The sequence below is a fragment of the Ailuropoda melanoleuca genome, chromosome 14 (genome assembly GCF_002007445.2).
Source record: "Ailuropoda melanoleuca isolate Jingjing chromosome 14, ASM200744v2, whole genome shotgun sequence".
In the NCBI taxonomy this organism is placed as follows: domain Eukaryota; kingdom Metazoa; phylum Chordata; class Mammalia; order Carnivora; family Ursidae; genus Ailuropoda; species Ailuropoda melanoleuca.
In genome coordinates, this window is record NC_048231.1 from 24,694,513 (window position 1) to 24,720,391 (window position 25,879).

The window sequence follows — 25,879 nt, forward strand, 5'->3', positions numbered from 1 at the left end:
TTCTTGTTAGAGTGAAGCTGGCTTAGAATTAGACATGTGTGTTGGGCATGAACCTCCCAAGCCACAAGCTCAGGTGTGCCAAGAATCCAACTGTTTAAAATTTTTACTATTAATTCCTGTCTATAAGCTTCACTTCTCCTCTTATCAAAAATCTCAACCTTAAGTCAGTTCTTGGTAAACCCGGTTCAGTCCAAAGTTTGCCGTTGCTCTGACTTCTGTGTGTTGATCCAAATTTCATGGATTTTACTCAGCGTCCAGGTCCTTTCCCCAGTCCTACCTACAAATCCCAGTATCTGCTAAGGCCCACATCCCTCCATCTGGTTTCCAGCCTGAGCTCTTCTGGTCTGTTGCAAGGCATCTGATTTCCCATGGTATTAGCAGTTGTCATTTCAGAAACTATTCTGTGTCATTGGCATCACCACCATGAAGGATCTTTAGCACCTTTGGCCATTTCTCAGCCACTTGCATATCTCTCAGCATCGTGGGAGACCACAAGAAACCTCTAGATGCTCTCCTGCTCCGTCTTGTGGTTAATGGCAACTTGGGGGCCATTATAGAACTCTGCCTACATTGAGCAGGCTGCCTTTTCTACTCTTTTGGTGCCCCATCACTCTGGCATGGCAGAAGTTAGGGGAAATGATGTCTAGCCAGCTTCTGCCTCCCACATTCTACCCAGGAAATAAGGGCACTGGTCTTTAGATGATCCGTTGGCTCTAGGTCCTCACCAGCTCTCTGGGATATGGTCCAGACAGGGAGGATGTAGCCAGATTCAGAGCCCTTCCTCAGACTTCCACACAACCAACTTATTTTACTACTTTCCTCACTGACCCTCTTTTTCTTTCCCAATTCACACAGATTTTGTCTCATCTGTGATCAGAAAAACAGAAAGAAAACACTTCCCTCCAGTCTAATTGCTTAAAACCCAAGTCATTCATGCTCACGGTTTTTAATATTAAAAAAACTTGAAACTTGCAAACAGAAACAAAAATTATCTTCCCTAACTATTATCTCTACAGTAAGTTTTTAAAGTCAATTTTGACTATAAAAAATGAGTTTGATCTTCTTTGTTCTTTTGGTTTTCCTGCTAAACATATATACCCTAAATGGAAATGTATCAGGAAATTTCAGAGAAATATCATACACTAGTATTTCAAAATACTATCAATTCTATGGTTCTTTGCCCCTACAAATCTTTGCCCACCCAAAAGAACATGCGACTCTTACTTACTTGTCCTGCTCTCCTCTAGGAAAAGTTTCTGCCTTTAATCCATTTCTCCAAAACAATAAATTCCACACATAGCAAAAGAGACTATATGTCCAAAGTACAGGCCTCTATACTGAGGTCCTCCAAGACTCCGTAGATCAATCTGCATGATGAAGTAAAGAAACGTAGCCAAGAGAATCCACCCATTGACTGAACAGCCTCCTATGGACCGATACCAATGTAGAAAGGCCTTTGTCCAGAGGGAGTGCAATGGAAGCTGTCAGAGCTTCTCAGGAACATGTACTAAGAGACACAACAGGTAATCTGTAGTTATCGATAGGCACTTGAGTTAAAAGGCCATATGGGCCAAATTGCAAGTTCTGCATGTAGAAGGACACATGGACATGGTTGGAGTTAAGAGGAAGAGATACAGAGAGACAAACAAAGACATAGAGCAAGGGAAAACAAATGCTAAGAGTCAAAGAAATTATGACACAAACGTAGAGGTGACAGACTAAGTGATATCAATTCACGACTGCATCTCTGAGCTCTCTAGCTCCCTTCCTTGTTTTCTTTTTCTCCATTGAATCTAACAGTTGACCACCATACTTTATATTATGCATATTTATTTACTTACTGTCTGTTTACATACACACACACACACACACACACAAGATTATAGATTCCATAAGAGAGGTGAGTTTTGTGTTTTGTTCACTGTTGTATCCCCAGGTCCTAGGGCAGTCATAGGAATTTTAACAAATATTTGTTGCAGGAAAGGAAGAAGAAGAAAGAAAGAAAGAAAGAGAAAGAAAGAAAGAAAGAAAGAAAGAAAGAAAGAAAGAAAGAAAGAAAGAAAGAAAGAAAGAAAGAGAGAGAAAGAAAGAAAGAAAGAAAGAAAGAAAGAAAGAAGAAAGAAAGAAAGAAAGAAAGAAAGAAAGAAAGAAAGAAAGAAAGAAAGAAAGAAAGAAAGAAAGAAAGAAAGAAAGAAAGAAGGAAAGGAGTGTAAAATGTCTTGCTTGGTCGTTCTCTGGACTCAGACACCTGGCTGCACTTCCTGTTCTTGCATTCCTTAATTCCCCCATTTTCTTTCTACAAGCTCTGTTTTCTGGACCTCAGCTCATTTGGATGTGTTTCTTTTCCCTGTAACCAAATGAACCCTGACAACACAGGTGTGGGGAGTGATCCTAGTCAGTTTACAGACCCCTTTTCTTTATTTCAGGTGATTAGCTTACTTTCTCATCTTTAAATGATCTTTAAGCCTTGTATAAAAACTGACCACATGATACCATGAGCTTGTTGGAAGAGCATGACTAAGGGTGCTGATTCAAATCCCAAGGGGAGATGGTACAAAGGTAAAAGGGGAAAGATGACATCCAGCTGTTACCTCCACAGTAGCAGAAGATCTGGGAGCTGAGGAAGCAAGTGATCTTTCCCCATTTACTGTCATGGCTTTAAGAGCAGTAAATAGTTCAGTAGTGGTCCCCAAATGTTATTGAACATATTAACAGAGTGCTTGCTAAAAATGGAGGTTACAAAGTCCAGCTCCCCAAAATTCAGATTCCATCAATATATGTTGTGGGCCACGCATCTGAAGTATTAGTCAAAAACCAGATGATACCTACCAAAAGATGATCTGAGTGTTTGTGTCCCTCCAAAATTCACATGTTGAAATACCACTGCCCAAAGATGGTGGTATTAGGATATGGGGCATTTGGGAGGTGCTTCATTTGCCTAAGAAACTGACCACCCTGATGACTTGATCTTGGACTTGAATATGAGAAAAAGATTTCTGTTGTTTATAAACTACCCAGTTTTGGGTATTTTGTTATAGCAGCCCAAACAGACGAAGACCATACCAAATCAAGTGGTTCTCCAAACACATATTTAGGATTTAAACAAAGCTCTAATTTGATCTGTAACACTTAGAGTGCCATGTTCCCATAACTTTAACAATGGTCCCCCACTTCTGAATCCCATCTACCTCTGCACGGCATTAGACATCCAGAAATTAAAAGACAGAGTATAAGTATGGATGGAATGAAAAAGGTGAGGATTTGGTGTGGTGGTGGTGGTAGTGGTGGTGGAGAGTTTTTAATTAGCTAGGTTTTATGCTGAATTTCTTGTATAAAATGTTCTACCTTTACAGCTGCATGGGTAAGAACATAGACAATTGATTAACAAGTTATCAACACCTCGGATATCAAACTAGCAATGTCTTGAGCCACACTCTTTTCTATCCGGTTCCCACAAAAATTGTATTATTTTACTGCCTTCTCCTCTACCATCAATTAAAGCTTTGGTACATTTTCTTGCAACTAATTAGCCTCACATTCTCAGAAATGGAACACCTTTACTGAGGTATATTAGACCTTTTTCAGAGGCTGCTGGGCACTCTTGAGAACAGGACAATGCAGTAATGAATTGGTAATGTGACGTAAACATTGTGCTTCCATGACTATTTAGCTTCAGGGCAGCAGGGCAGGTCATAATATGAAAGCTGGAAATGAATTAGGACTAAGGCAAATTTGTCAACTCCATCCAATAAGCTCCCCTGAATCTGGTGACTGGATCTAAGCATAATGTGTAGGGTTATATAAGTTGCTGGTTAGGTCACATCTTAGGTCCCTAGCTTTGGACACACTCAAATCCCACAACTTCCCAGCTGATTCCTGATTCATTCTCCTCAAATAAGACCTGCTGAGAGGAAAGAGTTAAATCTGTCTTCAGAAGGTTCTGCCTGACTCTGAAGAGGTCATTCTTCATAGCGGCCTGCCTACTTGATGAAAAGTAGCATATTAAGCTTCTAGACAGAGTTATGAGAGAGAGATCAAATAAAGAAAGAAGTACCTCCCACTCATAGACTTACAAAATATATAGCCTTTTGCAAAATGTACAAAGGAGGATTCATAGACTGAGGAGCTGTTTGGTGTTCCCAAAATACAGGGTCTCATGTAAGAACTTGAGAAGATAGAAGACCCAGTTAAGGCAAAGCCATAAAAACAGAAGGCAAAGTGAATTCATTTTGTAATTTGTTTTATTATCTCAGGATTTATAGAAAGCAGTTCTACCTACTGCACAAATCTTTTTTAGTTTTGTTCCCTTCCTTTTTTTTTCCCCCTCTGTTTTAAACTTTCAATGATACGTGGTCTCAGAAAGTGCTAAATTAAGACTTAGCAAAGTCGAGCCCTATATATCTGGCTGGTCCTATAGGTCTAAAACGGTCTCACAAGTCAGAGCCTCACGTTTGTCGGAGAGACTTAAGACCAAAAGAGTAAGCAATACATACTTACAAACACTCACAATCACACGTGCCCGCACACGGAGACGTGGACAAACACACACCAGGCTACCCTTTTGTACTTTATTGTGATTTAGTTTGGGAAGGTCTGCTTGCTCCTTAACATATTCTGGGATCACAATGTTCATGTACCCTAGCAGATTGCAAAACCAAGGTAGGATTTATTTTATAAGAAAGGGCAGGAATTCTCTATCATGCTTCAGTAGCACTCAATAACGGATTCTCAGTATCATAGTATATGAGGGGACACTAATATATGCATAGATTTTTAGAATTTACAATGTGGTTTTACAACCATTATTTATTCATCCAGTAACTATTTGTCAAGCACCTGCTATGTGCCAGGCATTGTTCTAGGCTCTTGTGATAGAATGTGGGCAAAGAGCTCTGTGCTCATGGAGATTACATTCTAAAGAATCATTTCATTTGAGACCCCCAGTAGTTCTGCTATGTACTTTCTCTTCAGGGAAACATGACTCAAACCCAAATTGTAATCCAAAAACTCTATGCTTTTACTATACTATGCTATTTCTCTTACAAAAGCTAGTCAATGAAAATAGGGTAATTATCAGAACCATGGCAAATGTCCTAACATACTAGGAAACATACAAGTATACTTACCAGTTTAGTAAATGAGTAAATTGTTTGGAAGGCCAACTCATTAATCCAACTAGCAAACTCAAGCACTCCATGAAGGTACTCAGAAAGGACCCAAGGAATAGTAACTCTTTATAGCATCTATAGAAAGTACAGAATGTGACTTTGCATACTCAACCAAGTAGTTGTAATTAATTTTGTTTGACTCTACTCTAAATTAAAACTAGAATATCACATGAGAAATAATTTCTGTTTCCCATTACAAGTGTACTTTAGTTGGTTCCCACCTAAGTGCAAATATGTCTTTTTAACCAAAGTAATTGATATTACAGCTCTCATTTCCCTTAAAAAAAGACATTGGTATTTTCCACTAGATTTAGTTTTAAATATTTTTCAAGTATTTATCACATTAGATTGACATCTCACACTGATCAAGTTAAGTGGAAATCTCCAGCCTATCCCTAATTTATGTTTATTCATGACACATGAAGAGTCCATTTCCATCTTATAGTTCTCTCAGCTTGCGAGATTTATTTGGGTTTTTCTGACTAATTCTGTACATCAGCTATTCAAATATAAACTAGTGCATTGCATAGGGTAATCTTAAACCCTTATGTTTTGAGGTTTTATTTGAATTTTATGAGAAGAAAAGCCTATTTGATTGTGTTGAGATCAGTCATTCTCAACATGGTGGATTTTGGCTCATTTTCTCTTCCCTAATGTTTTCCAATATTTGCTACGCTTTTATTGTAATGCTCAATTTGTTACTTTTGTTATAGTTGCTCGATTAGCATTAAGTCTTTAGTTTCTAACAACACAAGGACCCATAGCAGGTATATGTTTAAGAAGAAGAAGAAGAAAAGAAAAATGTGACTACAGATTAAATGGGGAGAGAGGTGGTGGAGTGGAGAGAAAGATAAGTTCCAAACATTGTGCAAATATAACAGAAGTGACCCCAAGTCACTAGCAGTCCACAAGTTCATTGAGAAGTTACATATCAAACTTTAAGTGAAATTTTTTCTAGAAAAAAATCACATCAGTGTTATTTTCTTGACAAATTTTAAGTTAGACAGCATAGCTTTCCCCTACCCAAAGAGTATTCTTGGATAATATAAACCCAGGAGAAATTTCCTTTGTAGTGCAAGGTTCTAGGTGATAGAGAATTTATCAGGTCTTAAGATGAGAACTTCACCATTATGAGAAAAACAGATCTAATGTTAAAATACTCTGACATTCTATAATCTTCCAGAGCACCATTTAGAATTAATTGGCTTGCACCCAGGAAAAGAATTTACCAGCCTACGAAATGTTTTCTTTTAGGGCATGATGCCCCAGGCAGGACATGGGATAGTTTCAGGGCCCTGTCAAGAGGGAAATAAATAAAAATAATCACTAGATATTTTAACACAAAGATTTGATATAAATAATTGTCAACCAGGTATCACAGCCATGAGAGACAAAAAGGAGTCACTGTGGATTTATAAAAGCAATTATTGGGGGGAGCAACTATCACCTCTAGGGTTCGGGGAACAAATGGAAGAGGATGGTGTTATTAAAATCTAGAAGCTTAGAGAAGGGTCCTGTGGGGTTTGGACCCAGAGCTCTGCAGACCTACCCTGGCTGGCTGGTGCTGGTACATCAGAAATTAGGAGGAGGGACCACCTGAAGTCAGGACCTAGATTAGCTGGTTAGCTAAGAAGTTCATATAGCTGAGAAGGCACTAAAAAATTGTTTCTAGGATGTGAAAAAACTGCAAAAATGGAACAATTGCTGCTATTGGAACCTATTGTCAATGCCAATGGAAAGAGGAATTTCAAGGGTGACCCTCATAAAAACAACAGATTATGATTATGTCCTTTTTTCCTCCTGCTTTCCAGTCTCCCTCTTGGGCCACCTATTGGCAAAGCCTAGCAGAGGCCAGCTGGCAAAGGAGAAGTGTCACCAGAATCACAAAGCAAAATGTAGAGGGATGGATTTGAAACTGAGAAAGACAGTCACTTCTTAACTGCTACATACAGAAAACAGCTTGTATTAATGTGTCCATCACATACCAAGCTATATTCTTGGTTCCATGGTAGAGAAAACAATATTAGTACTTGCTAGCATATAATAGCATCTACTGTATACTAGGTTCTATGCTAAGTGTTACACATGTGTTGTCTTATTTAATTGTCCAGACATCTAATGAGAGAGTGATCATCATGTACCATGAACAGTTATCTAAACTAAATAAAATAGTGGATTTCAAGATAGAAGTCCCCTTAAGCCATCATTTGGTCCAGCCCTTTCTCTATATGCATATCATCTTTTTTTTTTTTTTCTGTAGAAGAAAGAGTTGAATTTATTGGTTACTCTAGATCAGGGCTTTGCATACTTTTTTTTAAAAAAAAGATTGATTTATTTATTTTAGAGAGAGAGAAAGAACACAGAAGATGGGGGAGGGGCAGAAGGAGAGGGAGAGAGAGAATCTGAAGCAGACTGTCCACTGAGTACGAACCCAGTGCGGGCTCCATCTCACATCCCAGGGATCGTGACCTAAGCCAAAGCCAGGCATCCGACACTCAATTGACTGAGCCACCCTGGCGTCCCTGCATACTTTAAAAAAAAATTCATTTTGAAAAAAAATTGTTTTGAACCCAGTAGAGTTAACATATAGTGTTATATTAGTTTCAGGTGCACAATACTGTGATTGAACGATTCTATACATTACTCCGTGCTCATCAGGATAAGCGTACTCTTAATCCTCTTCACCTATGTCACCCATCCCCTACCCAACTCCCCTCTGGTGACCATCAGTTTGTTCTCTTTAGTTAGAATCTGTTTCTTGGTTTGTATCTCTCTCTCTCTCTCTTTTTTTTTCCCTTTGCTTGTTTTGCTTCTTAAATCCCACATATGAATGAAATCACATGGTATCTGTCTTTCTCTGACTGACTTATTTCTCCTAGCATTATATTCTCTAGCTCCATCCATGTTGTTGTAAATGGCAAAATTTCATTCTTTTCCATTCCTGAATAATACTCCATTGTATATATAGACCACATCATCTTTATCCATCTCTCTATTGATGGACCCTTGGGCTGTGTCTATTTTTGAGCTATTGTAAATAATGCTGGAATAAACATAATGGTGCTTGTAGCTCTTCGAATTACTGTTTTTGTATTCTTTGGGTAAATACCCAGTAGTATAAGCACATTATCTTGAAACCAAACCCAGCTAACCAGTGTTTATCCAAGTCACCCGTAGCAACAAGTAAAATTAGAAGGGTTAAATGATTCCTTTACTGGAATTATAAGCCACAGCTTTATATAAACATCATAGGCTTTTCTCTTAGCCATTACTTGATGGGAAAATATAGTAATATTTAAGGGGAACTAATAGCATGCTAGAGACATGAATTGGTTGACTTTAGAAGCACTTTGATTAAAATTTATTTATTTTTCAATTCAAACAATGACAATACAGTTGATAAATTCTCTTAGCTGAAAATGAAGGAAGAAAAATCATTAAACTCTTAGAGGGGTATTAAGAGCCAGAGCATACAAGTGAGGCAATAAACTAGTAGTTAGCAAGGTAATAATAACTACTAATATCTAATAGAAAGCCATTTTATTATTATAAGTGCTATTTAGATATGTAATGGTATATAATATATATATAATATATGTATATACAATAGCTGTGACTAGTGTTTACTCTTTCATCTCTGTGCCAAGCATTTTGTTTGATAAATACACAAACACAAACTTATATAACCCCCCTTGATGGCACTATGAAATAGGTTTGTAGATAAGGAAGCCAAGAGCTACAAGATAGTAGAATGGAATTTAAACTTTGCTTTATTGAATTCTAAACATTTAATTTGTTCTACCCCTCACATGACCAAACGTTCATGGGTGACATGCCAGATACCAGGAAGAAGAACCAATTTGGTTTCTCTTCTTAATTCCTTTTCCCCCTCACCCAACCTTGCACAGGTACTCACGGTAGGATATGAGAAAGAGAACAGAGAAAAACTCATCTGTCCAATACCAATGTCCCCACCTCTAATTCCATCCTGTCTCCCATCTCAGTCAAGATTAAGGCGTTCTCTATCTTCTTTCAATTATAAGATAGCCCAGGTCTTCAAGTTCTAGAAATACTATGTGAAAATACATAACAACCAATCATCACAGAAACTATTGGTTTGATGTATAAGTAATATAAAAATGCTTATAAGTGGTACAACGTCATAATTAACAGGACAGCAGAGAGGTTAAGTCATTCCAGCCATGCTCAAACCTGGCTGAGTTCTACTTACTAGTTCAATGGTGTTGGGCCAGTGGTTTCATGTCTCCAAGTCACAGGTTCACCACTTAAAGTCACACACGCACATATGTTTACACACACACACACACACACACACACACATAGATAATAATAAGAGTCCTGTCTCACCAGCGTGTAAGGCTCTAACAGCATAATACATGGAAAGCACTTAGCACAGTGTTTGGCAAATAGTAAGTGCTTAACAAATTTTAACTTTCGTTAGTGGCAATAAATGGGTTTGCATACTGTGTCATATTTTATTTGCATTCTATGGAAATTTTTTATGGGGCAAGTCTAATATTTATGAGTCAATGTCAGTGTCCTTGGAAACAGACATCTACCAACTCTTCCTGATATAGAAAATGCAATGGAATTTAGTCTTGCATCACTTCTTTCAGAGTGGGAAATTAGAAACTCAAGGCCGTCATATCATACGATGTCCTCCTAGGTACAACTACTTGCTCTCATTGACAGAATCCACCGTCTGTAACACCTCCACCATGAAGCCTCTACCACACCGTTGTACAGTGCCCATACCGGACATCATGTGATAAAGTAAGCAATTTTATAATGAGTCCTATAGCATTACTGGTATAAATGTATACACTTATTGTATAAATCCAAAACAGAGCCTCCTCACACCTGGGTCCTACTGACCGGAATCCGCTCAGCATGCATGGATTTATTTTTGGAAGACTTTTTTAAACGTTCATTTTGCCTTCTCTTATCATTATGCTGTCTTTACTCCTTTAGTCCAGTGGTTAAGAACTTTTTGTTACAAATAAGAAAATGCCAAACTACTGATTTCAGTAAACAATAAGGACAAGTATTTGTCATGCATGATAGGAGACTGGAGGTCAGTTTCGCCAGGATTGGTTCAAGGCTCAGTGCTGTTCCAAAAGATCCAACCAGCTTCCGTTCCTCTTTCCTGTTATTCACAGCATGTGTTCATCTCAATCTCAGACACTAGAGATGTACCAATGATTCCTAAAACATGCAAGGTGACCAATGTTTTTGAATATTACTAAATAATCTATAGTCAAAATGAAGGAACAAAACCTAAATAACGAATATTAGTATCATCTGTAACATACAATAGCAGTATGACTTGGAGAAAGCCATTTAACCTTCTAGAATTCTACTTGCTCATCTCCAAAATGCGTGTAAATGTTCTTCAATCATCATTAAATGCCTCACTCCACACCTGTCACATTTCAGACACTTAATAAATACATAAACAAGCAAACAAACATATACTGAATGTGTAAAGAAATATGTAGTTAAGTACATTTTAGTTATTTAATAGTATAATCTTGAATATAATTGGACAGTCTTTGGTTTCCATGGGAAGTTTAAATTCATGGCATTTCAAATGGGAAAAAGGAGGATTTGCCTGACTCAACCGTAGGTACTTGCCCTTCCTGTGTCCTGCTGTTACTTGGCTTATCCAGGCATGCCTATATGTGAATAAGCCTTAGTATTCATCCGTCTCCAGTTTACCTAAACCTGTCTGAAAGATAGAGCCAGACAGCTGAGTCATTCTCCAACAATTGCCAACTGGTGATGACTTCCCAAAGCCAGACAATCCCCCTCTGTGGTCATTCTTCTTATTCTTCTTTTTTTCCCAAGGATCATAAAGCAGACGCATTATTTTCCATCTACTGTGTCATAAAACAGTGATTCCAAAAGCTGGGAAGGTGAGTGATTTCTTGGAAGCAAAACCTGTACGGCAGAGGCCGGAACAAAGACCTGTTTATGGGTAGAGGTGCTAACAGGCACAGGAGACCAGGAAGCGCACTACCAATAATCAAAGACGTTCACCCTGACCGCTGGGTTTGTTGTGGTGAGTGAAAGAGAACACCACAAGGGCTCCACAGTGAGAGACCAAACTATGCTTGCCCAGAATCGTGCTAGCACTTGCTTGAATTTTCTCACACACAGATCCTTCCCCCGTGGCCCTACTCATCTTTTCTTGGAGACGATTGTAGGTTCAGTTTCCTCGGGCTTCAGTCAGACAACGCAGCTGCCAGAAACGTGCTGGCTGATGATCTTTCCGGAGCTACTTCTCTGCTACTTACTTGGGTCTGTTAAATCTGGAACAGGTAAGAAGAACAGAGGGCCCATGTTATGAAAAGCCAGGCTATGAGCTCTGTGAAAAACCGGCAAGTACACATAACGCCCAAGCACCATGTTAGCATTAATTAGATTTCTATGCAGTAACATTTGTCCATAATTAGCTGTAGTTTCACTTTGTCTATCTTTACTTTGTCTTTATAATATTAACCAAAAAGCACTATTTCAATGAAGTTCCTTTTCAGTATTTATGAAAATGTGACCCACTAGGGACTTTCTAGAAGTAGCAAATAATTAATGGGTTTTTTTGTGTGTATTTATTTATTTATTTATTTGACAGAGAGATAGACGCACAAGTAGGCATAGCAGCAGGCAGAGGGAGAGGGAGAAGCAGGCTCCCTGCTGAGCAGGGAGCCCGACATGGGGCTTGATCCCAGGACCCTGGGATCATGACTTGAGCTGAAGGCAGCCGCTTAACCAACTGAGCCACCCAAGTGCCCCATAATTAATGTTTTATCTGATTTACCTACAGAGCTAGTGGTAAGATACTATAAAGGCCAATAAATTACTTGGTTTATCTAGACCATAACAGTGGTTAAAAAAATAAAATCTCTAGCCATATTAAAGAAGATAAAATTATGGTTTCATGTGAGGTTTACACAAACACATGGAGATAATGGAAGTTGTTTTGAATATTGGCAGACTTGTGAAGGGAAACGGAAAATTTTGAAAGTGAATTACTGTAAGTTGTTAACCATAATTCAATATTTACTTGCAGACTTTCAGAAAAGTAGTTCACTGTTCGTTTTACGCGATGAGTTGTTAATATTACATGAAATAACAAATTGGCATCATAACTAAACAGAGTCTCTGGGCAGTTATCATAAAAAGAACGATGGGAATCTAAGCATGGGAGTTGGATTTTTTACTGACAAATGGATTATTCTGCACAACGTGAAGTTTGTCATTATTGCCTTCTGATCAGAGACTCCTCAATCTCAATTTTAAATGTCGTCATTACACAAATCTTATTTATTATAATTGCGGGTGAGATTAAGCTTGTTCGAATGAGAGCCTATTATATCATTCCGTTATTTTTAAAACCTTAGGAATTTCACACTTACCCAAATGAAGGACGGATATGTGGCCCTACAACCATTCCAGTTATGGCAGAGCCATTCCAACAACATTCTTGACATGCTTGAAGCTGATGGCATGCCCAGACAAATGTTCCCCTGTTCCCTATTCCCTTCAGTTTCTGGTGTTAAGTACTAATCAAACCCCCGATCACCGTGCAGAAAATAAAATAAGATAAAATAAAATAAAATCCACAGAAAATAGCATGGAAGTTTCTGTTGACACAGTGCTGGAGGCAGAAAGGCATATTAATGAGGGGCACTCTGAACAGGAGCTGAAGTCATTTATTTAAAATGGCAATGAGATGACCTCTTAAAACAACTCCAGTGGGGTGAGCAGAGGGTAATTTGCCCAAGGTCTCATACAAATAGCTTCAAACTTAGACTTTTATTATCATTTCCAAATGATGTTCTACCTTGTTATGAATTAATTTGCATCTCCCCCAAAATTCATATGTTGAAGTTCTAATCCTGCAATGCCATTGTATTTAGAGATAGGACCTTTAGGGGGGTAATTAAAGTCAAGTTAGGTCATAAGGATGGGATCCTAATCCCATGGATCTGATGTCCTTAGAAGAAAAAGGACAGCGGGAAAATGCCTGTACAGTAAAGACCGTGTGAGATTACAGCAAAAAGGTGGCCATCTGCAAACCAGGAAGAGAGGTCACACGAGAAACCAATCCCAAGAGCACCTTGATCTTGGACTTCCAGGCTCCAGAACTGTGACAAAATAAATTTCTGTTGTTTAAGGCCCCTTGTAGTATTCTTTTACGGCATCCCAGGCAGACTAATACATACCCATAATCACAAAGGTTAATCTGACATATAAGAAGATGTTTGTCATTCTTCCAATGCTTACCCATTTATAAAACCACCTTGCCTGAAGCCAATAATAACAACAGCAGAATCTATTGAACTCTTTTTCTTGATAGGCACTGTTCTACGCATTTTCATTTTGCAAAGGAATTCATATTATTACCTGTTTTACAGATAAGAAAAGGAGTAAAAGACTGTGTAAGTAACTGATCCAAAGTCAAATAACATACTCAGAATGTTGTAACTAGTAAAGTGAGCTACAGAACAGCTGGTTGATAAATCCTGTTATTATCTGGGGGGAAAGCATAGGTGTATCAGTGTGCACTTGCATGTTTAAAGGCATTTCTTTAACAAATGTGAAAATTTCCACAATTAAAGAAAGCTTTTGGTCATAAAGCTTTTGGTTATAATGTATGGGGCGTCTCAAAAGAAGAAAATAAAAGGACATTTCAAAGAAAATCACTATAGAGGTATACTGAATTGTCTCCATTAAACACATTTATCTAAACATGGGGCAAATTGCTTGTATTTGAAAACAACTGTGATTTTTATATATCTGCTTTAAAGTTGAATGCCAAAATTTCCTTTTGAATCCCATAATGGGCTTAGAACCCAACATATTTCCAGGAGGTAAGAAAGCTACTATAAGCTTATCTTTAACTTGTCAGCAAGTAAAAATCTAACTAATGTTGATCTTTCTCTGACAGCACTTGCTTGGAAGGTTCCATAACTTTGATTAATATTTAAACACTAGGGCTTTCAAAGCAAATTTACAAGCTGAAATTACTAAAGCTACAATAAATACAGAAACATGTTACTGCTTTATTTTCTACATGAGCTAAAAAGCGCAGCCTTTAGAAATAAGCAAGTACAGGAAAGAGGAACTTTGTTTTCAATTTGTTTTTTCATTGACCATTAGAAACGTACAGTGTGAGGAGGGCCCTGTGATGGTTTTGTTTACTAGCTCTGGAGCTAGACTGGATGTGGGCGCGGCCTCCGCCACTTCCTGGCTGTGTGACATTGGGAAAGTTATTTCTTCTTTCTGTCCCTTAGTTTCGCCATCTGTGAAATGGGGCAATAAAAGTATCTATTTGTATTAATGAGTTACAACACATAAACTGCAAAGCACAGTGTCTAGCGTGTAGCAAATATTCCATATGTGCTGGGGATTAGTTTTTCCAATAAAAATAGTAAATAATGTCAGGATTCTGTGATATTCAGACACTAATTCAATAAATATTCATTCACTCAATAAATATTTATTAAGTCCATACCATGGCCAGGAACCCGCTGTAAAGAGTTGAATAATTCAAGGGACCTGTTGTCTAAGGTCTAGAATTATAGCGGGAAGAACAGCCACACGCATTCCTGGTAGGTGCTGTCTACTGAGCTGTTAGAACATGGACCTGGAGACTCAGAAGGAGTTCTGGGAAGGGCTTTCTGGAAGGAGTATTGTTTCACAACTTTATGACTCACTTAGTTAGAAGAGGATATGGAGACAGCCATTCTTAAGAGAGGAAACAGAACGGCAAAGACATATGGCCTCAATAGTTTCGGGAAACTATTGAGAGGTGTGAATAGCTTATGAAACATACATAAAGGGGCTGTGAGGAAAGCAAGCAATTCTCAAATTAAGCACTGATCCCATAGCTTCTCCCAATCTCTACTCTTCCACAGCACCATGATGGTCCCTTTCGTTGGAGACCAAGAACTCAATTCTGACTACCTGTGGGGGAGAAAAAAATGCATGATGACACTCTTGCCTCATTGTCCAAATTGGGTCAACACACCAATAAATAACCAGGTCAAAATTACCTTTGTCTAAGGGATATGATTAATTGGACATATTCCAAAATACACTAATATTGGAGTGCATTAATCTCACCTGCAGATGAAAATATTTTAATATGCAGCTCAAAGATGGCTAGACAAGTGTTAGTCCAGAGAGCACCATAATAAATTTAAAATTAAAGCTCAATATTAAGTAGTCCCATGAAATGTAATAAAATTTCACATCTGGTTACAGAGTACACATTGTCTAAATTATGGAGATGAGAAATTGCAAACTAAGTGTGAAAGCAGCTTCAATTAATGACAGCTATTTATGACCTAGCCTGTTCTTTTGATGCATACAAAATTATTGAGCTTGTGGCACACAAAAGCCTGAATAACTGCAGAAAGATTCGGGATGGGAGAAATATTTAATCATGCCAATTTTATCGCAGGTCGGCAAGGCCATATCTTTAGGTGGGCCTAAATCAACAATATTAAAATGAATAATTTATCCTGTTCTGACTTGAAGCCGACTGACTGTTTTATGCCTAAGGAAGAAAAACACTGGGCTTTGTAACTCTTCACCCTGATTGCTTGTAATGCTCATCGATCTGAAACAAACAGTGCGTAAATCTGTTCTTTAGCAACAGACGCAACTAAGGTGTCGATTAAAAATGACCGAGCAGAAATTGGAACATGATTACCAAATCCATAGTATCCAGCACCATTCACTGACTCCCACACAGCTACTCCATTGAGAAGAATGAACTAAATAAAGTACTCTTTCAAAAAATTGAATTGTAAGGGACATTTTATTAGATATTTGGGAGACAAAAAGATGAATTTCTGATAGCTCTGAGAATTCAACCCGTGTCCCTTCTAATTTTTCTTTCTTCCCTTAATGAACAAAGATCATATAGTCAAATTTCATTTGCCCGTTCTGTTGACAATTTGGACAATAAACTATTTTCACCTAATGTTTCTTTAACATTACAGGAGCTCAATTCAAGAGAGCAAGCTTATGTTCTTAAAGGGGAAATACGTTGTTCTCATGTTACTCTTTAGGACCAAAGGATAACAGCAAATGAGATGAGTTCTGTAGTCAATGATTGCTTACCAGAAGCCATTGGAGAATAATGGTCCCTCCTCTTTTGCAGAAGAGGAAGCTGAGATGTGGAACAACTTAGCAGCTAAGCCACTTGCCAGACTAAGATATATCAAAGTGTCAAAGCCACCAGTCAAAGCCACCAGTCAAATCTCAGTCTGAAGGGTTCCGTGGTTGTCACTAGTGCACTTTACCAAATATTTATTGCTCTCCACCTTCCAGACACATGGTAAGGTTGTACTTCCTTGTTCCCTTGCGTTTGGATGGGATCATGGGTCTAGTAGTAGCCAAACGTTGCAAGCACAGAGACACATACCCTCTCCTGAATAAAGTATGTAGGTGCTGGCACAAGACTCTTTAGAGTTCTCTTTCCCTTAGCCCATGCAACTGGCAAGGTCCTAGCTAGTGGCTTCACTGCCAGCCAGAGTCCCAGAGAGTCCCCAGCTAATCTTCAGAACAGCACTGGGACAAAACACACTTCTCTTGTTTATAGCTTCTGGGATTTGGGGAGTCTATTGGTTTCCACAACCTAACTTCACCTATCCTGATGGATAGAGACTGCAAAGCCTATTCTCCATAAAGGAACCCATAAACTAAGGATATGATCATAAAACCAAGTCACAAGGAACAGAGATAAAACTTCATGATGAAACAAGGATGAAATTGGGGCCTTAAAGAAGAGAAAGCCAACTTGAGAAGAGTAATTTGGAATCCTAAGCATAAACCAAGTGTAGAGACTAAATTCACTTGGCAGTTTTGGAAGACCACAAGGAAACTTCCCAAAGAATTCAAGGTGAGTATCAGAAAGCAATTGGAACTTAGGAAATAGTGAGCTTCAAAGTGGCAATAGTAAAATGGGAACTTACTCAAAATATCTCTTCTCAATATAAGAGGGCCCATTTATAGATAACTGCACACTTTTATGACCATAACATCATTGCTGGAAATACTATACAATGTTAGGACCTCCACAACTCTCGGGATGTGAAGATATTATTACACTACCTTTTCTAATTCTTTACACATGTTTCTAAAACAGTATTTTTTATAATAAACCAAACACATGTGCTGTCTTAGGAGCCCTTATTGGGCTATAAACCCTCTGGAGGAACATTTGGATGGGAAAATGCTAGCTTAAAAAAAATCATCTCATTCCAATAGTGTCCAAAAATGGCTTTCAAAGGATGATTTGGGGAAACTCAGATAGCATTTGTGTTGGACTTTGCATACCCATTCAGGGGTCTGAATGTGTTTGCATTGACTATTGAGAACTAATGAAGAGCCATATACCTGGGATAATAATCAGTGGAAAGGAAGCTTTGGGGAAAGTACACAGGGCCTTCTGCAATTTCAGACTGAATTTGATCAAGCTTTTAAATATCTGGAGAATATGGCTAGAGGGAGAAAAAAAATAAGAACTGGAGTTGGCTCCCCCAACTTGCCTTATCAATGGAGTGTATTAGCAGAGCGGCAAGATTACATCTTGCTCTTCTAGTAACCAATTCTATCTTTCTTTCAATTATTCTGGCAATATCTGGAGGTTTCCCCTTTACTGTGAATTCTTCCCTTGAAGCTCTAGGTGGGGTTAGGTTCCCTTAGCTGGGACTCCCATTAACTCCACACATGGTGCTTTCAGTCCACCTGGCACATTGCATTGTAATTCCAGGGTATGTCTGTGTCTGAATCCCACAAGTCGGAAAGACCTCTGAAAAAAGGGACCTTTTAATGTTCACCATTGTGTCCCTAGTACTCAGGACAGAGGCAGACACAGAGTAGCTCAGAACAAATTTATTAAATAAAAAAAAAATCAAAGAATGAATAAATAAACTTAAAACTAAATGATGTAACTGTTGAGAAGGTAACATACTTACTTCATTGTTTTACAAATAAACTCAGCTGAAGTCCTATCTTCTTATATCAGCAGATTGCTGCAAATGCCTTGCTATGGAATGGCACATTCTAATCATCTGTTACTTGTCCCCAGATCATCTCATTTAACAACAATATATTATTGTCTTTGTTTTTTTAGATGAAAAACTAAAGCTCAGAGTGATTAGGTGCTATAAGAGAAATAGTCCCTTTAGGAGACAAGGACATGCTTTCTAATTGGACGACTTTACTATAATAATAGTAAACTTGATGGCTCTGAAGTGTGAGTAATATTTCTCTGCTGCTTGCAATTCTAAATAATTCAAAATAGCATTCATATGAACTCACAGAGTTAAACATATTCTCATGAGAAGTCTTAAATGGAATTTTGTGACTAAGGTGTAGTATTATCTCTAAGAGTAAAGATTTGGAAAGTAGACTACATGGGTTCAAATCCCAGCTCTACATAACCTATAGCAAGGTGTCTATGTCTCAATTTCCTATTTGCAATATGGTTGCACATGATTGTTGGAGGCTTACGTTACTGAATAGCTATAAAGTACTTAGAGCATGGGTTACCACAGAGCCAATGCTTAATAGATATTTTCTGTACTGTCACTGGAACTCCTTGAGTCAACTGTTAGACCATTATCATCAATGTTACTAAAAACAGAACAGAAGGATTCTACTTTTCTACACATTACTATAGGATTAGAGATTGTGGCCATAGCATGGAAGACCCTACATGGTCTAGAAGGCCATGCATGACCTGGCATTTCCTTGCCTGGTCTCTGAGCTCTACCCACCTTGAACCTGCTTTTCGGCTGTGCTGAAGTGTCTGCATGTCCTACAAAGAAGAATGCTTCCAGGCATTTCTGGCTTTTGCATAGTTGCTCATTCTGCATAGCATGCAGTCTCCTCTTCACTTGTCCTTTCGCCTGAAAAACTCTATCGAGGACTTCACGATTCAGCTAAAACTCATCTACTCTGAAAAGACTCCCATGCACCCCTTGCAGCCAAACCTGGCTAGGAGCCCCTTCTGAGTGCTCCAGCAGGCCCTGCACCTGCCCCTGTGATCATGCTCACTGATCTGAGTTTGACCTGTGCTTGCCTACCTTGCCCAGGGAACAGACAGCAAACTAGCCAGGGGCAGGAGCTGAGTCCTTTCACCTTTTTATTTGTCAGATCTGGCATCACCTCGGGAACATCAGAACCCTTAATAAATAGGTGTTGAACAAATAAACAGGTGGGAAATATCTTCCAAGTGGAGTAGAGTATTTCCGCTCAGTTGTTTAGAGCTACTTCCCAAGCATTTTCAAATCAGGGTGTACAGCGAGCCCCATAGAAAAAAGAATGGGCAGTTTGTCCACTTGAGGCCAACAGCGCAGGTCCCAACCAGCCTGGACCACTGAAGGGGCATCCATTCACCACACCCCAGCATGGAGGGGCATCCCTCCTCCCCAAAATAAGAAGCTCTGGCTCAGAGCACAGCATATGACAAATCATCCTTCTACTTTTTTAGCCATCTTCACTGTCTTCCTCAGGCAACCCTCAAGAATTAAAGGTGATATTCTGCTTTAATAACTGTGAAGGTGGCATGTTTGGTATCATTGGTTGTAGCAATCAGAAGATACAGGGTCTAGGACACTCTCTGCTATCCAGAGATGAGCGCTGACATACCTTTGTCAAGTAACAGGGCTTGTTTGTGTGTTTTCCTTATAAAAATGAGCTGTTAAGATCTGCCCTGGCTACACCATGGGATATTTCCACAATAATACAATTTGCTACAGACAAACTCAATGTGAGATAAATAAAATTTGATATGAATATAGTAATGAACTGCAAGTTTATACTCCTAGTATGTGAAATTATGTTATCCATTAGAAGTAGGTGGACTTTATAATTTATTTTATAAACCAGGACATAAATGAGAGTGAAATAAGATACTATTAAGAAACACAACAAGACGATAGGCAATCATCAATAGGCAATCATCAGGACTTTATCAGGATTACCATCACCCAAATTATAATAAGTATTCTAAAAGATGCTAGAATTTGAAATGTTTCTTTCAGTAGCATTGATATTTCTGTCTGCACACTACTGCAGCCCTCTGTTTGTATTTGGGGCATTTATGACCTTTTGAAAGAAACAAAGCAGAGCTCTGTGTTGAGCCCTTCTTCCCCCAACCCCACTGCAGTTGAGACATAGGTATGACAACTTGGCCTTGTCGGTCAGACATTCTCAACCCAGGCCAAAATCACAGGAGGCAGAGGCTGCTCTGTATCCTTGCAGACGAGTATGGTGACAGCCGTAATAGCTACACTCAGTTTCCAGAGGAGCAAAGATAGTGGTTTTAGCAGTGAGCTCTGATTGGTTCAGTGGTGCAAGTGGTAAAGTCCATGCCCAAAGATGGTGGAATGCTGTCTTCAAGGGGCCAGACCCCGTGCCAGTCCTCCCCAGCACTACCAATGTTGTTTCTTCTTCCTTAACTTCCAAGACCAGGTCCATGGCTATCCTCGAGGATCTGGGAACCACCTTTATCCTGAACCCTCAATGCATTTCTTTTCTGTTTACATTAGCCAGAGATGGTTTCTTCTCAAATCTAGATGCATCCTAATAAATTAAAATTAACTACACAGATGAAGCAACCAAGGAACTGGAAGTCATATAGCTTCTTTACAACCATATCACTAGAAAAAGAATCAGAGCTAGAGGCCCGATCTACCACTCCCAGTCTAGAGAGCTTTGTAACTCCACACACTGAAGATACCCAATAAACATTAGTTTAATTTGCTATTTTGTGTGTTCTGTTATATATTTTTAAAGCATGTTTTCTACAAGGCCACAATTTGATATAGGTGATCGATGCAAGTGCTCTTGCATGGGATGGTGCGATTATTCAACAACAATTAGGGAAACTTTGTAACTGTGGTTAAAAAGCTAAGAAAAAGCAAAAACCTGGGAAACGCCTTTTATAACCTTCGTTTTTCAGAAATGACAAAATAGTTTCATCTTAGAATATAAGAGCTAAAATGAAGCAACGTGCTGAAAAGAGAATTGTATGGATGTTAAATGGGCAAGTGTCCAATTCTCTATATGGAGTCTCAGAAACAACATTTTATGATGATGTGGTTTGATTAATGAAAGTTAACAAGAAATGGGTACTTACTTCTTTGGAAAGAAACACCTCTGGAATTGACATTCTTCCTGTCCTTGAAAAACACACCTTTGCTGTGATGTTTTTAGACAATTTATTAGAGGTGAATCTGTTTCTCTTAACTTGGTCTGCCAAGCTTGCATATCATTCCAATGGAATAATTTTGATGTCTATTTATTGTTGTCTAGAACACTACTTCTTCATTTCTTTTTTCTCTTTTCCTTACTAGGTATCAAATATGCTGGCCATTTCACAAACTGTTGCCAAAACAATCCTAACAGCCCAGAGCAGTGAGTATATGGAAATTCATTTATTGATGCGGATCCCCTCACTTCACCTGGCTTAGCTTTGCGGAGACCCTTAAACTATCTGAATCAGCTTTTAAAACCAAGAAGGCAGCTCTAAGTCCAGAACATCTGCCCCAGCTGCATTTCCCATTTTGGCCCTGGGCTCCAGGAAGTACTTGAGTGCACAAAGCTGCCAGGACATATATTCACAAACCTGGAACTTGAGTTACCATGGAACAGCTTTCATAGAAGTCTCCTTAGACTTCTAAAATCCTCCAGTATCAGCAAAATGGAGAACACATAGCCACTAAACAAATTAGTCTAAAATCTGTTTAGAGACCAAAAGTGGTTGTCACACATCTGGAAAAAGAGTACAGGGTGAGCTGAGTAGGGAAGGGAAGCCTTAGAAAAGGAAAATATTAATTGAGCAAATCAAGAAAAAAAGGAGAATAGAAAAATATCAAGTTGAATGTGGACACAAAGTCGTTAGCAAATATTGCTTTGTTTGCAGAAATGGAGAGCACAGGCTTGTCCCAGAGAAGACCCGTTCCAAGATACAGCTGTTGCAAGTGTGCTTGCCTAGTTCCTATCCATTTCCTACTTCCCTCTCGCTCCCACCAAAACATTGAACTTGACACCAACGCGTCTGCTTGTGTTACCGGTAGTGCAGCCGGGTTGAAATAGTCATAGCACTGAGCAAGGACACCTCTTCCTGGTCTGCTTCTTCTTGGTCCCAGAACCTCAACTTTTGCTAATCAGTTGGGTCCAACTTAGACAATGTTTTCCTTTTGCTTAGCCAGGCTTCATTACTTAGCTTATACTGATGAGTAGAATAGAGCAGTCAGCAACCATGTGGAATTTAGAGTGAGACTAATTTTGAATCCAAGTTCCATCCTTTATGTGTTTATTTACTTTATCTATCTGGCCCTCAGTTTCCTTACTTGAGAAATGGGAATGGTAGTAGTAAAGTGGTACATTCTCATAGGATTATTGAGTATATTACATAAGGAAATCTACATTAGTGGTTAGAACGATACCTGGTACAGTATTAGCAGTATGTAAATATTTGCTTTCATTACCTTCTGTGTGCCCCACAGAGTTTTAGTCTGCGTGATTACTTATTATGAATTCAAAGGAATTCTCCATCACAATACTTTCAATTGCTCCAAGCTCATTGTAAATTCACTATCCAAGCATTCATTCTGCCATCATACAGCCCTCAAAATGGCGCCTCCTGACTTACCAGGAACACATTCTTTTTTCCCTTAACCTCATGCTGAGTGGGGTTAAAGCTCTAGGGAATTTTGGAAGATGATGGAAATGTTTTAAAGGTGAATTGTGGTGATAGTTTCACACTCTTTAAACTTATTAAAAATCAATGTTTTCTGTTCTTACAACGTGTGAATTTTGTGGTGTGTAAATTATACTTCAAGAAAGATGTAAAACAAAAAAAATAATGATTGTTTTAAAAAATTTCTCATTTTGTCTATTAGGGAAAAAGAGGCATAAAACTATAAAGAGTCAGTGCGGAAATGGAATGGAAGCAAGAACTACATCGCTCTAATTCTTTCAGAGTTTCGTTTTTTTGTTTTTTTTGTTTTTTTTTGGATGGCTCAATTATTTACTTTAGAAATAGTAGCACATTCCTTGGCTACCAAACATCCAGGGCTTAAGAAATCAGGCAGTACTTCTGAAATCCATACCAGGATATTTTCCAGATTGAAGAACAGGGTGAGTAGGGAGGGTACCTGGGGGTTGTTTTGAGAAATCTGGATCTTGCCACCATTTCTCTGAGTAGAAGTGCCAAGCAAAAGCTGTAGGTGTGTCAAAAGAAGTTGAAGGTCTTTTGCATTTTAATGACAAGATAGACTTGGATCTTATGTAATGTTCTAACTGCTCTAAGTTTCATTCAGTGAAAAGAACCTTAATAAAGGAAACCATTATTACTAGAAGCAAAATTGATTTTAGCAAAACCTTAACCTCTTTGAATAGCAGAATTTACTTTAATTCAAACGGAGAGGATCCATTTGAAGAAGACGACGACGACGAAGAAGGAGAAGGAGAAGGAGAAGAAAAAGAGGATGAGGAGGAAATTAAAATTGCATCACGTAGCAAATGACTAATCGGAGCAGTAACAAGCTTCCAGTTTTAATTGTGCCAAGAGTTTTACTTCAAACACCAGTCTTAAGGAAATATTTCAGCAAATCCTCTTTGTCTTTGGTATTTTTATTGGCATTTTGGCAAACTCTTGATTCATTCAAATAATGGCTAAATCTGTCTGCTGCAGCTTGCACTAGCGGGGTCCGTAGCTGCTTGTTACCATGAGTGATAGATGCTGGCAGCACGTCGGAGATCTGATTTAGGACAGTAACAGCAGTGTATCTGACTCCGCTTATGCAGTAACTACAGAAAACCTTTGCAGTTGTCATTTTGTTTTTAAAAATATCAAAAGAAAGCGATTTAGGGTGTGTATTAAGAAACTAATGACTTCATTCACGTTTTTACTCTCATCTTTGAGACTTTATTTTATTGAATAATAAAATATCGCTCCATTGAGCCCCCTGTAAATTGCCACGCTAGTGGCGTCTAATCAAGAAATATACTACGTGACCTTCTCCAGGGTTGGAAATTTGTATTTCAAAAGAGTTGAAAGTTGATCCTAAGTACTTGGGTCCCAGAGGTCTCAGGGGAGGACAGGGTCAACCCAGTGGTCTGGTCAGGACAGGAGGGCCACAGATAGCTTTCCACTGAGAATGTGCCAGGCAACGGGTTCACGTGGCTGCTTTCACTTTATTAAGAGCGCTGATAAAAACAGATCTTGTCTTCTCTAAAAGCAGATTGGCCTCTTCAGACCGCAGACATGAAGGTACCAAGACACTGGATTTACTCTGAGTTAATGTTTACCTGAATTATTGATTGCCACATGGGTTACAAAACAGCTGGCGACTCAGTTTATGATGCTTTTTCTTTGAATTACAAAGCCCGAGCTATAAATCCAAACCTGAGAGGATTTCTTTCATCTTTTCTACTTGTGAAATGTATCTCTTCAACAGAACCGACCCTGGGTCGTTTTAAATCAATTACTAATAAATCAGTGGCACTTTCTCTTTCTCTCAGTGCAAGCGAAAGTACCATTTTAGGAATTAATTTTGTCTCTGGCTTACCTTTGTCTAAGCTGTTTATCTGTGACTTTCCTTATTTATTTCACAAAATGATAGGGTATTAGTTGGGTTTTAAGATGCCTTGAGGTATGGGAGGTTAAATCACACAGTAGGTTAAAATATTTCAAAACCCCAGGCACATGCCAACTACTAAACTGAACACGGCTCTACGGCAAGATGAAATGTTTAGGACATTGTAACTTTATGTCATTGATTGCCTTGTAACTTTTATCAACATAAAATAGTTTAGAGATGGTATGCAATAAAAAGCATATTCAATAAGACTATTCTTATTAAAGAGATTAAAGCCATAAATTAAAAAGTGATGCAGATAGTTCAACCACTAGGGAAGACAGAAGTAATATTATCATCCACTTGACTTTTGAATTGGAGCCTCCTGGCAGATGGGGAAACAAAAGAAATATAATACATTATATATTTTTTATCTCATAGAAATTAATGTAGCATTTATTTAAAAGAAATATTTTCTACGGTCATATTCTGAAACAGAAGCTCAACTCCAGTATGCATCTTAAGCACAATGTATTAAAAAAAAGTAATGTATAGTCAAACTATACATGGGTATTGATAATGCCAATGCCATTACGTTGAAGCACAAATAAGTGAATCGGGGCCTACCCTAATGAAGTCCATGTGGTGAACTACACACACCAAACATCGTAACTATGAGGTGATGGATGTGCTAACTAACCTTATTGTGGTAGTCATTTTGCAATATATACATTTATAAAAACCATCATGTTGTACACCTTAAACTTCCACAATGTTAATGTCAATTATATCTCCATAAAGAACCAATATTCCCATCTGCATAAAGACTTCCTTATAGCCACTTGGAGGGAAAACCCCAAAAGATTGCAACAGGCAAAATACAGCCCTTTCTACATTTCTTTTTTTTTTTTTAAAGATTTTATTTATTTATTCGACAGAGATAGAGACAGCCAGCGAGAGAGGGAACGCAAGCAGGGGGAGTGGGAGAGGAAGAAGCAGGCTCATAGCAGAGGAGCCTGACGTGGGGCTCGATCCCATAACGCCGGGATCACGCCCTGAGCCGAAGGCAGACGCTTAACC